Source organism: Erithacus rubecula, assembly GCF_903797595.1.
Source record: "Erithacus rubecula genome assembly, chromosome: 2".
NCBI classification, from domain to species: domain Eukaryota; kingdom Metazoa; phylum Chordata; class Aves; order Passeriformes; family Muscicapidae; genus Erithacus; species Erithacus rubecula.
The window spans coordinates 79,298,892-79,313,644 of record NC_136685.1 but is presented as its reverse complement, the minus strand read 5'-3'; the positions used below and the strand labels follow the sequence as shown (position 1 = coordinate 79,313,644).

Genomic DNA, 14,753 nt, shown 5'->3' with positions numbered 1-14,753 from the left:
AATAGTGAAAGTCAGGTTTAAGGTCATTTTCTTTTCATCTTACATTATCTTACATGTCTTGTAGAGCATTGGTGTCCTGCCTCAGGAGACGAATATTGCCAACTTTCCAAAAGCACCAGGCTAAGCATCAGCTCTGCATAGTCCAAGGCAGCCTGTCTAACACATAATGGAGCTCAAAGGCATGATTTCTCATGAAAAGAGGAAGCTGTTCAGGGACATCTGCAGGAAAGAGCCTGCAAAGGAGGACTGCACTATCACAGGCATTTGGAAGCTGCAGCACAGGCACAGCTGGGGCCCAGGGCTGGACCAGCAAAGGCTGAAGGGCAGGAGTGTGGAAAGATGCTTAGGGTTGGATGAGTCACTGATACGAACAGAGAGCACAAGCTGAGCTCCATGGATGGCATTTCCACAGTTGTTGTCTGCAATAAATGTGGATCTTGCCTCTGCCCTTGGTCTAGTCATCCTCAATGAGCCATTGCTGGTTGGTTGGTAGGTTAAAGCAATTTCAAACCCAAGGGTAAATAAAGCTGGAGCTGCCTGGAGCAGTGCTACTGTCCACACACTGGGTGACCTCATGCATGTATACACCAGGGAGGTACATCCACCATACAGTAATGACCCAGGACCTGCAGCTTTAAACTCCAGCTCTAAGTGTTGCGTCAGGTTATGTAAAGTTCAGTTGCATCACGCACTGTTGCACAATGCAGCCTGATGGCAGCATGCCATCTTCATTCATCGATCAGGTCTCATCGGCCACAGCAAGCTGGTCAGGAGAGAGGTGTCTGCTCCTCAGGGTACCCCAGTGTGGGAAAGCCTCTCCCAGATCACCACACCCTCCCAAAGTGTGCAGGGGGAGTTGCCACCCAGCTCTCTGTGGTATTTGGCACAACAGAAGCACAAGAGCCCAGTAGATGAGCAAGGCATGAGCTGCCCGGGTGGCCTCCCTCCCCTTGACCAAAGCTGAGGCCATGTCTTTTTGGTGAGACCCTCTGCAGGCGCTGCTCCACGGGAAGCTCTGCCAGGCAAAATCTGCCATTTCAGAGCACAGGACCCATCTCACCATGATGTATCAGTGTGGCACCTCTTGCAGGTGGGCTTGGTCAGGCCAGGCCAGCACTGAACCCAGTCAATGTAGCTGCTTATCAAGGCATCACTGCCAGGATCTGCAGAATGCATCTGCAGATCACCCAGGGATAGGGCACTGCACCAGCACTGCCCAGCTCTAGCAATTCAAGCCATGCACTAATGGGAAAGACGGTGAGTGGCTCTTCAAGAGCCAAAGGTGACAAGAAATCAGTTGGAAATCACAGACCACCAGGAGCATACTTGAAGTTCAAAGGAAGTTTGTGTTTATCTCCAGAGAGTCCCTGATCAACACTCCTCCCTGGATGTGCTGGGCCACCCATGGTGGCAGGCTGTGGATTCCCTGCTATTGTGTGAAATGCTGCCTTCTTGCCAAACGGCGCCCCTCCTCTGCTAAAAGCGCAATCCCGCGATGACCCACTCCAGGGTGCGGCATTGCAAGCAGTGGCCCATCCACCAGGATGAACTGGATGAAAGCCCTACAGCATGGGAGGATCTCTTCTGGGAGGGGTGTAGGGGCACCTACCTCTGCAGTGAGGTGCTCTGTCCCCCTCCAGTGGCAGAGACCTACAGGAATCAGCGACCAGGCTTTGCTTTCCCAGCTCACCCAGCCACGGCCACCTCACGCCTTCCATGGGCATTTGTGGCCATCGGGCAATGCCACATCATAGCCATGGTGGGCTCTGAAGCCACCAAGGCATTGTAACAAGAAAGTCTTTGGCAAGAAAGGTGCCCTGGCGTGTGGTTGAGTAGCCTGTGGGAGACCTCAGCCAATGAGACCCTGATTCTGTGCAGATCTTGACATCAACAAAGGCATACAGACCTTCATGGCTCCAATATTCACTTGAAAAAAAAAAAAAAAAAAAAAAAAGTTTTTGGCTTCTGCTTCTTCTCTGCCCAAGATACTCTTGCTAAAAATGGAGGAAGGAAACCCCCAGTGTCTCTGCATATAGAACTACACGTTTGGTCTTGCATTTCCCAAGCCTGCAATTTCCTTTGTGGAGCTGTAATGGACCAGGGACATGGACTGATTGTCTGCAAACCTACCTGCCCCTACAGTAGTTGTCTCTCCTACGGGATCATCCTGGCTCTTGTGTAAGACCACAGGAAAGCCCAATGCAACAGGGATCCATCCAGATTGTGTCATGGAGATGCTCAGGAGAATTTCCTAAAACAATTGCTGGTAAGGTGGTAACACAGCACAAAAAAGACATGGACCCAACTTCCCTGCAGACCAGATCACCTCATGCAGCTTGAACATCCTCCAGCCTGGGCATGAATTTGGCACAGGGAGGATGAAGGTGAGAGGTCTGGGAAGATAAAGGAGCCTGACAGGCTGGCATGTCTAGTGATTTTCCTGTGTGCAATGACAGGAGGAAAACACGTCCACACCCTCATGACTTATTTTAACACCAAGATATTGTACACTAACTGCAATAGGAGCACACGCTGGGGAAGAGAGTTACAACCAAGCCACAGCCCAAGTCTCCAGCAGCTATTTGCTCCTTCCAGGAAGGTACTCTGCAGCTTAAACCTGGCTTTGTCAGGTTTGCTCAGGCTGTTGAGTAGGACAAGGGTTTAATACCAGTCAGTAGTAAACTGTGAGGGCAGACTGAGCTGGACGAGGCCATTGAGAATTTGTTGGACCTACTGTGACCTCTGCTGGCTTGGTCTGAAATTGGTGTGCTGGTTGGCCTTGTCTCACCAGAGTGTGGTGGGAGCTGGTCCCCCTGCGGCAAGGCGCCCTGGAGCTTCCACACTGCAGTCCCTGGGGATCTCTGCCTCCAGCGATGTCTTTGCTCTCACTCCTGATGTAAACACCCTTGACACCTCTGGATAGAAAACTGGCCCCTAATCCTCATGATAACATTCTTCTGTGGTCCCTGGGCATGCCAGGGTCATGTTTAAGCTGTGATCTCTCCAGAAAATGATGTGGGGTCAGCAAGTGCCACACTGAGACAGCAGGCTCCGTGAGTGCCCTGCTCCAAGTGGACTGGTGGTTCATGGGTTTCCACTGCAGGCCTCCCCCACCCTGCTACTAGTGTGGCCATAGCAGGCCTGTGCTATGGAAGGGACCCTCTTGTGGAGCATGCAGATGGTGCCCTGGGTGACTGTGACCATGAGAGGCCATGACAAGTGTCTGCTTGGTCTGCATGAGCCTTAGAAAGGACACCCCAATGAGGTGAGCAGAACAGCCCACTCCCTTCAGAGCTGCTATCTCAGGGTCTGGGTCTTGATCCATTTTTCCTCAAAAACAAAGCTGATTTTAAAATTTCTGGTCTTTCCTTAGCCTGGCTGCTTGTTCCTGAATCCATGCTGCAATGTTCTGCCTTCTCAGAAGCATGTTGATGACAAATTCTCCTCAGCACCAAAGCTGCTTAGGAAGCTCTTCCCTAGCCTTGTATTCCTGATCCTGCACAGCAACTTGTCCTTCCCCTTGTCCCTCACCCCCTGTGGTGCCACTACATCAATGTACATGACCACAGAGACAGCTCATTCATTGAAATAGTTTGTGCTAAAAAAATGAGAAGCTTCTAAAATTAAAGCAAGTTTTGTGCCCCTTTGTAACCCTCTCTGTGATCCAGCTTGCAGATGACAGCAGTAGCACAACTGAAGGCACAGCCAGCCTCAGCGCAGGGGAGAGGAACCTCTGCCCATTTTTACTGCCAGGCAAACTGCAGCTTTGAACTGCACTCTTGGGGGTTTGGGACCCCAGAAGGAGGTGTTGCTTTGCTTCTCTTTAGATCAGGGGTTTGATCTTGCCTATGCAGGCAGAGAGCAGGAAGCTTTCTGTTTTAAAGGAAATCTGAGCTTTCAGTTTAATCCTGTGTTTTTAGGAATGCCTGGATCTTAATCCAAGCCTGCAGTTTGGACTGTTTTAAATGGATGTTGTGTGACATTTCAGAGCTAGTTGCATTTAATCAGTGACTTAGAGTCTGTTCCCACTGCCTTGTATGAAGTTTTAGACTACAGTTTGATGAGAAACGCTGCAACACATTCAATTACAAACCTCTCTCCAACCTTTACTTATAAAAAGAAATATGGAGGGAGAGAGAGAGAGGGAAAATCGTGAACAAACCAGTAGGGTGCTGAACCTCACTCTGAAAACAAAAAGCAGAGACTTATTGGTAGTGACACATTAAAGTACCACAAGTTACTCAAGTTATACTTTATTAATTATAAAAGATACTGCAGAACTAGTTTTGGTTTGTGCTTTTTTTACCTCATCATAAACATACACAAATGTTTATTGCAGCAGAACTTTTTCAGTAATTAAACATTTCAAAATCAATTTCTCCTGTAGCAGCAAACAAGACTGCATGGTCATACAGCTTCAGAGTTTTGCAGTCATCTGACCTCTCTTGTAATCCAAACACTCTTCATCATAGCGAGCACACCTTCCTCTGGGCTGTTTGTTCCTGATAAACACAGGACAGATTCTTACCAATGCCGCAATATGTGCTGAACAAACATTGTATCGTGATCTAAAAATAAAACCTGGTGAAATGAAAACTGAGACATTTGAAACCCCCATAAGACATTCCTGGGCTACGGGGATGTCTTTTGAAAAGTCAAGACACGCAGACAAATGACACAACACATCCTTATCAGACAACCTTTGTCCCAACCCATCAGACTTCTTCTCTCCCACATGATGTATAGTATGGACTTGTGGACTTGACCTAATTGTGATGCTTTAGTAAGAGCCTAGCCTTTCTTTAGCAAAGGGGTTGTCCACATAGACAAGGGCAAGTGATTGGTACACCTTCAGATAACTAACAGTGTCACTGAAACAGCACTGAATAAAACCACTAGGCAGAAGGTTTTGTTATTACCCTCACCCTTACTTATCGTATTTGGGTTGCAAAACCACCTAGAAGATTCCAAATCAATCTTTAAGCCCAGTGTGCAAGGCTGACATACGTTTGCCAAAAACTAAGATCTGCTCCAAGCAACACATGAACTGAGACAGGAAAACGAATGATGAGCATAGAGAGGTTCAAGGTGATGACAGAGGGAGTTCCCAAATATGTGCTGTGCCCTACCACATGGGGAGCTGAATTTTCCAGGTCTGAAACAAAATTTGTACCATCAAGAGAGTTATGATGATCGTGACTGCAAGAAAAACTATCCTGCAATATCAGCCTTGACCTCACTGAAGCAAAACTCTCTTAGTCCCTGAGGCAGGGTGGAGTGAAGCAAGATAACTTAAGGAGAAAAAGACTCAAACACTCCCAAAAACAAGAGGCTCAATAACAAATGAAGAGTGACTGAGCAGGAAGGCAGTTGCGGGATCTGCCGTGGGCTGTAGGCTGAATCCCCAAAGCTGGAAAGTTCCTTTCAGTGTCCATATAAATATTTCTGTAAGTTATTTTTAAGTGTGTGTTTTGAAACCGAAGTATATTTAGACTAGTTATATGAAAATGTGGTTTAAAGGAAGCTGCTTCTTCAGAAATTTCCCACACTGGGGAAGTCTGCTCAGCCGTGCTCGGTCCATGCCAGGGCTGCCTGGTCCCGGTGCCATGTGGCAGCAGTGGCACTGGGGACAGAAGCAAGGCCACCTCTCTCACTGGGGGCAACACAGCTATGTACCAGCCTCCTTGTTGGCACAGGAGCGCTGGCAGCCCACACAATGAACATTTCCATATTGCTTTTTGATCCTGGCATGCCAGGAGTGGGGCAAGATGTGGTGCAGCTCATGAGAGAGAGGGGAAGGAGAAAATCCTGGATCTAGAGAAAGCCAGCTCTCTCCTTCCTGTGAGCCATGGCCAAGTGACTTTCCCAGGGCGCAGCAGGGGTCATGACAATAGTCTCTTCCCAATGCAGCAGAAATCTGGGGTACTCATCACGTGTGGTCTGATCCCAGAGCACTTGCCATAGAATCAGGATGTTGTTTTGGCCAGGCTCCAACCTGGCTTGAGTGGCCAGCACCCTTTTCACAGAAGCCAGAGATCAAAACAGTTCATGGGATGGACAGCATAGTCCCTCTGCCTGGTCAGTGTAGATTGCCCACCTTGGACCACAGCATGCCATGTTCTACCTCTCCATTTTCCTGAGGGAGTCTTAATGGGCTGCAAAGTTATTTTTCCTTGCACATTCTAAGCCATTCTGCAGTACACATGGACAGCTTTCTGTCCTACCCCAGAGAGACCTGCTCTGCAATGGGTGATAAAGTTCTCCTACCTGTGCTTAAGGCTGAAGGAGGAACACAATTATTTATGGACTACTTCACATTAAATAATGCTGGGAGTGACACCATGTAGAAAAACGCTTTTTCTTCCGTTTTTTGCTTGCATTATCTGTCATCTCATGAGCAGAATTCTCACAAGCTTTCCTGTGGATTTCAGCTGGCTGGATTGATTTAGGAAAAACCTTTTGAAGCTTTTGCATTCCTGCCTGCACAGTTGGATGACTTTTAGGGGGAGTTCTGGGAAGTGCACATCCAAGAAAACCTTTCCAGGACTCTGATTTTCTTTTCCAGCTTTTATAGATAGTCCAGCTGGAACAGCAGCATCGTGTATGCTATAGTTTAGAAATCTGACCTAGTTCCTTTAATCCTCACTAGCCATGGGAGCTCTCAGAGGGCTCAGAAACTGTGCTCAGCCTCACCAGGTCACTTGCAACACAGGCTTTCAAGAAAAACTTTCATCCAAAAGTAAAAACATCCTTTGATGGATATGAAATTAACCTAGGATAGGGGGCAGGGGAGTGGAAAAAGTATCATAAGTCTCGTTTCTTCTGCAGATAAATGAAAGTTAAACTCTGTGAGATGCAGCCTCCATCACCCATGAGAGTTTTCTCCAGGGGAATTCCAGAAAACAGAGCAAGAGGTGTATCTGCTAAATACAAACACAGGATTAACAGCAATTGACCCAACAGCAAGACCCCAATCAAATGCTGAAATGTAATATAAAGCTTGCAGTAAGTCCCAGATTCCCTGTTTGCTGTGCTGTGTGTCCCCAGTGCTGGAGAGGCAGTGTTCCCCAGCTGGCAGGCTGCTGTCTGCAGAAAGGCTGCCGGGGGGGGAGAGACTGCCAAAGCGTTGTTTAATCACAAATAAAAGCAATGTTGCTTCTTTCTGCCTCTCTCCCAGTGCTATCCTTAGAGGGCCAGGAATCACCTCTCTGAACACCATTTCTTTTCCCCAAATCATCAGTCAAGCATTTTGATGTTCCTTTTATTTTTCCCTTACACACAAGGTCTTCTTTTTTTCCCTCTCTTTTTCTGAAGAGTGGGCTTACCCCTTGCAATAGGAAAAGGCTGAGAAACCCATTTCTAGGTGCCTTTTTCTCAGTATAAGCAGAGGCTTTTATAAACAATATTCATGGTCTGTTTGGAGTCTGTTTTCCTCTTACAATGATAGCTGCCACTTAAAAGGAGGAACAGACCTGCTCTCCCTCTAGTCAAAGCCAACGACAACATTTCTTATCCTAAATCACCCTCATCTTTTCCTTCTCTCATAGAAGTGCTTTTCCCAGGCTCCCAGCCTTTCTCAGTAGCAGTGCCCCAACCCCCTCTGTTTCTTTTTTACCAGAGCTGCAGACTATATTCCCTTCCCATGAGAAAATGCCACTATAATATTTGCTGGTTTTTCTTTTTTTTTTTTGCTCTTCCACCCCACTCCTGTTTTTGTTTCCTTTTGACCCCGGTGACACACTGGGAAGAGCTTTCCACCCAGCCATGCCCACTGATACTGAGCATCCCAGCCAAGCAACTACAGTTGATTTAAAACAAAATCCTCTGAACGAATGGTTTGACCAGTCCCTTGTCATGCACCTTTCCCCAGAAAGGTGAGCCTCAGGGTCCAGATGTTCCCACCACTCTCCTCATGCCTTCTTCGGAGCAGAAATAACACTGTCCCAGGGAGGAAACCTCTGAGCCTCATCAGCAATGTTGAAAATGCATTTTGAATGCAGACTTCATTACAAAGTATCCCAACAGCAGTGACATACTCATCTCATTGCTTTGATCAGGCCACTCAAGAATATCAAGTATACAAACAGGACAATTTGCTGAGATCAACTATGAAAATTTAAGAGGTGGTCACTACCTGGCCTATAACAATTCCTGTTCTTAATCTGCACTGAGAAACATTCACAGGATCACTGGAGTTTTGTTTTGCTTATTTTTTAGGCAATGGGAATTTTGGGTTTGCTTCCCAGGTTTCACATGCAGCCAAAGGGATTTTCTGAAACAAAACCATTACAACATACAAAAAGATGGGCCCACAAGACATTCTGACTGCACAAAAGCAGAAATATTATACTAACAGTAATAATTTGAATCATGAGAGCATTTAGGGTGAACAGAAAGAAACAAAGGTGGGTTTTGGAAAGACGTATAGCCTCTGCTGCCACCGCAGAGCTGATGTTTCTTTTGGATCCCCAGTGTCGGGAGAAAACCAGCCTGGTGCAGGTCACAGCGTCACCCTTAGTGTTCACACACGGGTACCTGTGCAACGTCACCGTTTGGCTGCAGTGAGGGGAACCCCAATATTCCCAGGGATGGCTGCACTCCGCAGAGGCGGCAAGCCTGTGGGGCCAGCCAGGCATGCATCTTCCCCCACCTCCCTCTTTTTCAAAGGGTCCTTTCTTATCATCCCCCCCTCCCCACTCAACCTCCCCATTTCCACACGTTACCGGCATTCAAGGCAAATATTTCTCCCAGACTCTTTGGTCTGGCGTGTCCCCCCGGCTTTTCGGAGGCCCCTTTATCAGGCAAGATCACGGCGAGCCGGGCAAACATTACCTCAGGGGCACCGTGAATCGGGGCTGGGGGCGTGAATAGGCCCCACACATTCTCTGCGGCCTCTTCCCTTTCCTATAGCAACCAAGTTGGGAGCAGGCAGGTCACACAGCCCCTCCGTTGTGTGGAGAGCCCCGCCGGGGCCGGGGGGGCCGCCATTTGGTGGGAGCGGGTCACGGGGGGACGGCCCTGGGGACAGGGGGCACGGGGGCAGCCCTCAGCCCTGAGCAAACATGGCAGGGGCGTCCCGCTTCCTGCCCGGGGCCGGCCACGGCTCTGCCTCACCCGCCGGCGCCCGCTCTCTTCCCTCTTATCCCAGCCATCTTTGCTGGTGTGAAAGCCGAGCTGCTCGTCTCCATCCCGGCCTTTTCTGCCCTTCAGAGGGGAAAACAGCGTAACAAAAAATCCTCTGTGTCGGCCACAGATCGCAAAAGAGAGTACCAGGCAAAAGGGAGGGAAGGAGCAGGAGGAGCTTGGCCGGTTTTCCCACAAGCAGAGGTTCCTCCAGGAGTCCTGGACTGGGACCCTCTGCCAGCAGACCCAGCACACTGTGTGCAGGTCACAAGCCTCTGCTCAGGAGAGTCTCTCACAAGGGTTTGTGCCTGCCTCTCCACACCAAACCCCACATCTCCCCGACAATCTTCTCCGGAAAGCTCCTCAGCCTTGGCACATACAACAGCACCAAGGTGGGAGACTTCTTCCTGTGCCACGTGGATTTTGCATGGCAGTGCTCAGGGACTGGCATCAGCTGTGCCTCTCACCAAATCTCAAAGCAATGTGGAACTCACTTCAGCAGTCCCCTCATCCCTCACAAGGTGTGAACATCAGCTCCCTCCCAGCACCCCAAATGTCTCCCACAGCCCAGTGCATGCACTGTCCCGCTCCTTTCCCCAACACAGAGCTCTGTGCAGTTTCTTCCCAGGGGAATTTGCAGTGCACAGATCATGCAGTGCTTAGCTAAAGATACCAAAGGACCCTCTGACCTCGCAGAGGTCACTCCTCTCTTGGGACACTTCCCACTGTGAGTGTGGAGATAGGGTCTAAACACAGTTGCACAAAAGGACAAGACCTCACCCAGCCCCATGAAACTGGGTGCCCTCGGGGACAGCAGACAAGGCACACATTCTGGCATTGGTGACCAGAGACAGCACTGATCGACAGCCTGGGAATGTCAGGCAATATGCTTTTTCACAGGGAAAAGGGAAGAGGATGACATTTTGGCTCTGTACAACTTTCCCTTGCAAAATATTTATGATCTGATGTGACAGGGAGAGTCATGGGCAAAACTCTACATGCAACAGCAGCCTCCCTGTGGCTCCACACGTAAGGAACAAGCACAGCTGTGCTGAGTCAAAGTGAGCATCAATCCAGCCAAGTGCTCTGTCTCCAATGCTGGCTGATAGATGCCTGAGGGAGAAGAAGAGAAGAGCAGGCCAACAATGATATTGCCTCTGCATGCTCTTCCAGGCTGATTGTAGCTCAAGACTTCTTGAGACAGAGACTGCTTTCACAACTAAGAATCCTTATGGGACTGTTACTCTCTGTGTCTGATTAATCATCATCACAGGAATCACAGACTTTTAGCACTCCCTGCATCCTAATGCTTACCCAGGGGTTCTGTGAAGGACTAACCCTCTTTGCTTTTGTATTGTATGATACTGCCTTCCCCTGGCATCTTAAATTAACAAAAAAAGTAGGTAATTTTTCTTTTGGAAGCATGGTAGTGTCTGGGATGGCAGAACAGACTCTTTGACCCCAGACTCCTGGCAAGATGTTGGATACACCCACCCAAGGAATGGGATGCACAGGCATCTGAGCTCAGTCCAGTGTCTTTTCCATCATAACCAGGTGTAGTGGGGCTTGTTGCCTTTCCAGCCAGAGACATGGGTCCTGGGGTCGACATTGTCCTTAACTACCTGATATGTGTATATATTTTATATATATATATATATATATACCTTAATACCTGGACATATAATACCCTGGCCTCTGCCAGGGAGCTCTTCCAAGAACTCCAGGAGCATACGAAGGCAACACAAATTCAGCAATATTTTTCTCACTTTTAGCTTGCTCTGTTATTTTATGTTCTGCAGCCCTTCCCCAGGTGTCCTTTCAGCCACTGACATGGTATGCCTCTCCCAGATTATGGCCATGGATAGATGCAATCCCTTCCTAAGACTCAGTTTAACCCATCAGAGAGCTCTAAAGCCACCACAGAGTTCCCGAGTCTAAAACCAGAGATACTGAACAGGACTTTTTCTCCAGGAGAGAAAGGAGGATAGATTCCAGAGGTGTAGGCATGAAAGGGACCCTGCTCAGATATCACCAGCGCTACCCTCTGAAAACATCACAGGAAGGATCTCCCATTGTACCATTAGATTGTTTGTCCCTTCAACAACCAGCCTCACAGTAGGAAATTTTTTCCCTGTATCATACCTCAAATATTCCTGGACACTTATGCGTGCTAAGCCTCATACCAGCTGGAGCTTTTCCAGGAGCTGTGGTTTTACTCCTAAGTATAGAGGGAAACTGTCAATTTGAATTCTCGTATGTTTCCAAAATGAGTGTGTTGTGGTTATTTTACTAACATTTTTTTATGTCACGGTAGCAGCCGTGAGGCACTATGAATTGTACAGATGGTGAGGAAAGAATGGTCTTCCCAAAATCCCACATGATTCATGGAGAATTAGGATGCTGCCGAAAGGTGGGTAGCAGGGAGTAGTAGGCCAGGAAAGTGATAGTGATGGTGACTAACATCCTGAAATCCAGGAGCCATTTAGGCTCTCCTACCCACGCCTGAGACCCTCTGACACTCTTGTGGTTTCACAGTCATATATTCCACTTTCTAAAAAAGCTTTTGCTCTCCCCCAAAGCTTGTGCAAGGCCCACCCAAACAACGGAAGAAACTCACTGACCAAAGGAAAACTGATTGCACCCAAAGTGCTGACACACCACACGATGCAGCCAGGAGCCGAGCGTGAGCGTTTTCCTCCTCTCTTGGGAGTTTCACAGCTCAGCAAGGGGATGGAAATAACAACGTGAGAGAAGTGCTTTTTTAAGTGGATAGTGCCCCTTCAAGCAATTGCTACATCCTCTGCTGAGAGATAGTGGGGTCTGTCTCAGGGTATTTTGGGTTGTAGATAGAACCTTTGACATCTTCTACTGGATCAAGGGTAGGGGAATTCCTCCTTGAAGGGCCATTTTCTTGCTCTATGGCAAGAAGTCTGCCTCTGTCTTGACATCCATAGCTATTCCCACCACGTGGCTAGGATTGCACTTTCCAGAAAATGGAGAAAATCAGGCTTTTGATCAAGCAGTGAAGACACTTCTAGTCATATCACAAGGAAAAGGCTGGTGGATAGCAAAGAGCAAGAACAGTCTACAGAGTCCATGACCTGCTCTTCAAAGGCCTCTGAGGGCTTCAGGAAAGAGGGGATATAAGAAGGAGCAGGTCCTGTTCCAGAGAATGTGGTCTGGCAGACTTTGGGCTGTGGCCTGCAATCCCAACTCCACAGGGTGACATGATGCAGCACCATGTGTATGGTGAGCTACCAGATGTTAAACCAAGCATGAGACACAACAGGGCATAGTAATACCCTCCCATATCACCCTGACCCACTCCAGAGCTGGACACTGCCTCCATATAGGATTATTGCTCTGAGCATCCCAGCTCAGGCCACATGGGACCATGGGGAAGGCTTTCTGTTGGTTCCCAACCCCCAGGGAGGCTGGAAATCAACTGAGAAGGGCTAACCACTACCATGGCATAGATAGCCTCAGCATGCAGAGCCACCCACATTCCTTCTCCCTGACTCCAGGGCAGAAAACCAGGCACTGCCTGGAAATCAACTGTGTTATCTGGGTTTAGGATATTGGCCAAGTTGGTGGATTTGGTGCACTGGCCATGCTACAGGCAGGGCTGGCTGTTTACAGTGCAGCAGGGAGAATGCGCTGCTAAAAGGCTACCAGCCTCAGCCTCAGAGGGCTCTTGTCACACTCTTTCCACCAAAAAAACTTGAAGAAGGTTCCTGGTGGAGAAGGCAACTCCCAGCACTGGCCGAGAAGATCTGCTAGCAAGCTCTTTGTCTTTGCAAAGCTTAAAGACTCAGCCAGGGAAATTATCAGGAGACCTGAATCGTCAGATGATGCTCCATCCTAACATAGAGGTGGTACCAGTCAAAACTTTTGCCCTGAGCCACAGAGAATCTTTGCACATCCCTGTTGTTCTCAGCTTTTGCCTCTTCACCAGGTATTCTCATAGAAGAGAAAACATGGATTTGGGATTCAAGCACTGGGCTCAGGTCTCCCTTCTCTGCATGCAGCATGCAAACCCCTCCTTGCCTCAATCTCCCCTCCAGGACCCAAGTCTGATAGGTCCCAGCCCCCTTTTCCTGGGGTGATGGGGGGAAAAAAAAAAATCTCATGTGCTGAGGGCTGTGTAGGCATCAGCCCCCATGCTTCCTGATGGGGAGCAGGTTAACACGTAGCTTGTGCGTCATGTTTGCAGTTTATTTAAAATCAAAGACAGGCAGGAGAATTGCAGGGATGCGTTGGCTAAGGGCCACTTATCCTGCCACCCCCATGTGTGTAAAGTCTTCATTTGTGGCATCTGTGCCTCCCCAGGGGCACATCCTCTGCTCCTGGACTGTGGGCAGAGCATCTCTTTCCAGCTGCCTCCTGCCCCCCAGCCCTGCAATTGCCTGTGAATGAAACAGAGCTATTATTGCTACTTCTTTTAAAACCCATTTCCAAGAAAAGAGAGAGAGAAAAATCCATGTTAACAGGAGCCTTCGGCAAGGCACCCACCTTTGTCTTCCTGCCTCACAGCCACCCACCCAAATCAACAAGAGCAGTGGGTGGCATTTACAGAATATCTCCCTGCTGAGATGCAAAAACACTAGGAAGGTGGCCTAGCTACCAGAATGGGAAATGCAGTGGTCTGAGAGCACTTGGCCCCAAATTGAAGTGGTTTATTTCTGGTAACTCAGCCACAGCAGCTTCCAGTAATGCTCATAAAGCTCCTTTCCGCTTGGGAGACAGTGACTTCCAAGGGCCATCTCAGCTACTGCTCTAGTCTGGCTTCCCTTAAAGCATGCTGGTGGTAGGCTGAACTCCATGAGGGAGCTGAAGCTGACCAAGATCCCACGTGGGGGACACGAGAGATTTCTTAACAGAGCCCACAAGGCACTTCTACACCATGAGTATTGATGAGCCAGACTCATATGGTCTGGCCAGTGTCCATGTGTTTAGAGAAAAAGGGAGCAGGATGGCTTATGAAGATTGCCAGTTCTTGTCATTCCCAAGATCTGCCTTATCCAGGCAGGGACTCCCAAATATGTGCTCTGGACAGGTTGCTCATATCACCTCACTGCCACCAAGCCCACAACAGGGCAGTGTTAGATGGGAACAGCTGTGGCTTCTCCTTACATCTGCTCTAGACCTAATGATGTCTGGCATTTCCACTGTCCCATGGGGAAGCTGGGATGTTGCCTGAAAGATGTCTCTTGGGGAAGCTGCAAGAACAAAACCACAACACATCAAAGCCCAGCCTTGCCCAGAGCTGTTGTGCATCCAGATCCAGTGGCTCTGTGCCATAAGAATGCCACCAGAGCTGCACCAAGTGAAGTGAAGCTGAAGAAGGCATGGGCCAGCCAGCTACCACAAACCACTTTTTTGCCATGCCAGACGCCATCACTGATTGTTATCCTGCCTGTTGCCAAACAGAAACAGGAGCTCTCGTCTATCATGGTGTCCTGCCTCCCAGCCCAAGTGGAAAACAGTAGCAGAGTCATAGAGCATCAGCTCCAGCAAAATATTACCTCTGCTCCCCACAGCACTCCTTGCTCTCTCTGGGGTTTCTCCTGACTGCATGTCTCCAGCTACCTACCATTGCCACAGCTGGGCACACAGCCCTGAGAATCTGA

At 48.7% G+C, this 14,753-nt stretch overlaps 1 long non-coding RNA gene across 1 annotated transcript in view; it reads right to left on the bottom strand.

The window, feature by feature from the left end:
* The window catches only part of LOC306798011, a 68,366-nt gene extending 59,361 nt beyond the window's left edge, over positions 1-9,005 (bottom strand). Inside the window, exon 1 of the long non-coding RNA XR_013773260.1 lies at positions 8,833-9,005. This is a non-coding gene — a long non-coding RNA (uncharacterized lncRNA). The remainder of the gene's footprint in view (positions 1-8,832) is intronic.
* Positions 9,006-14,753: the final 5,748 nt, after the last annotated feature.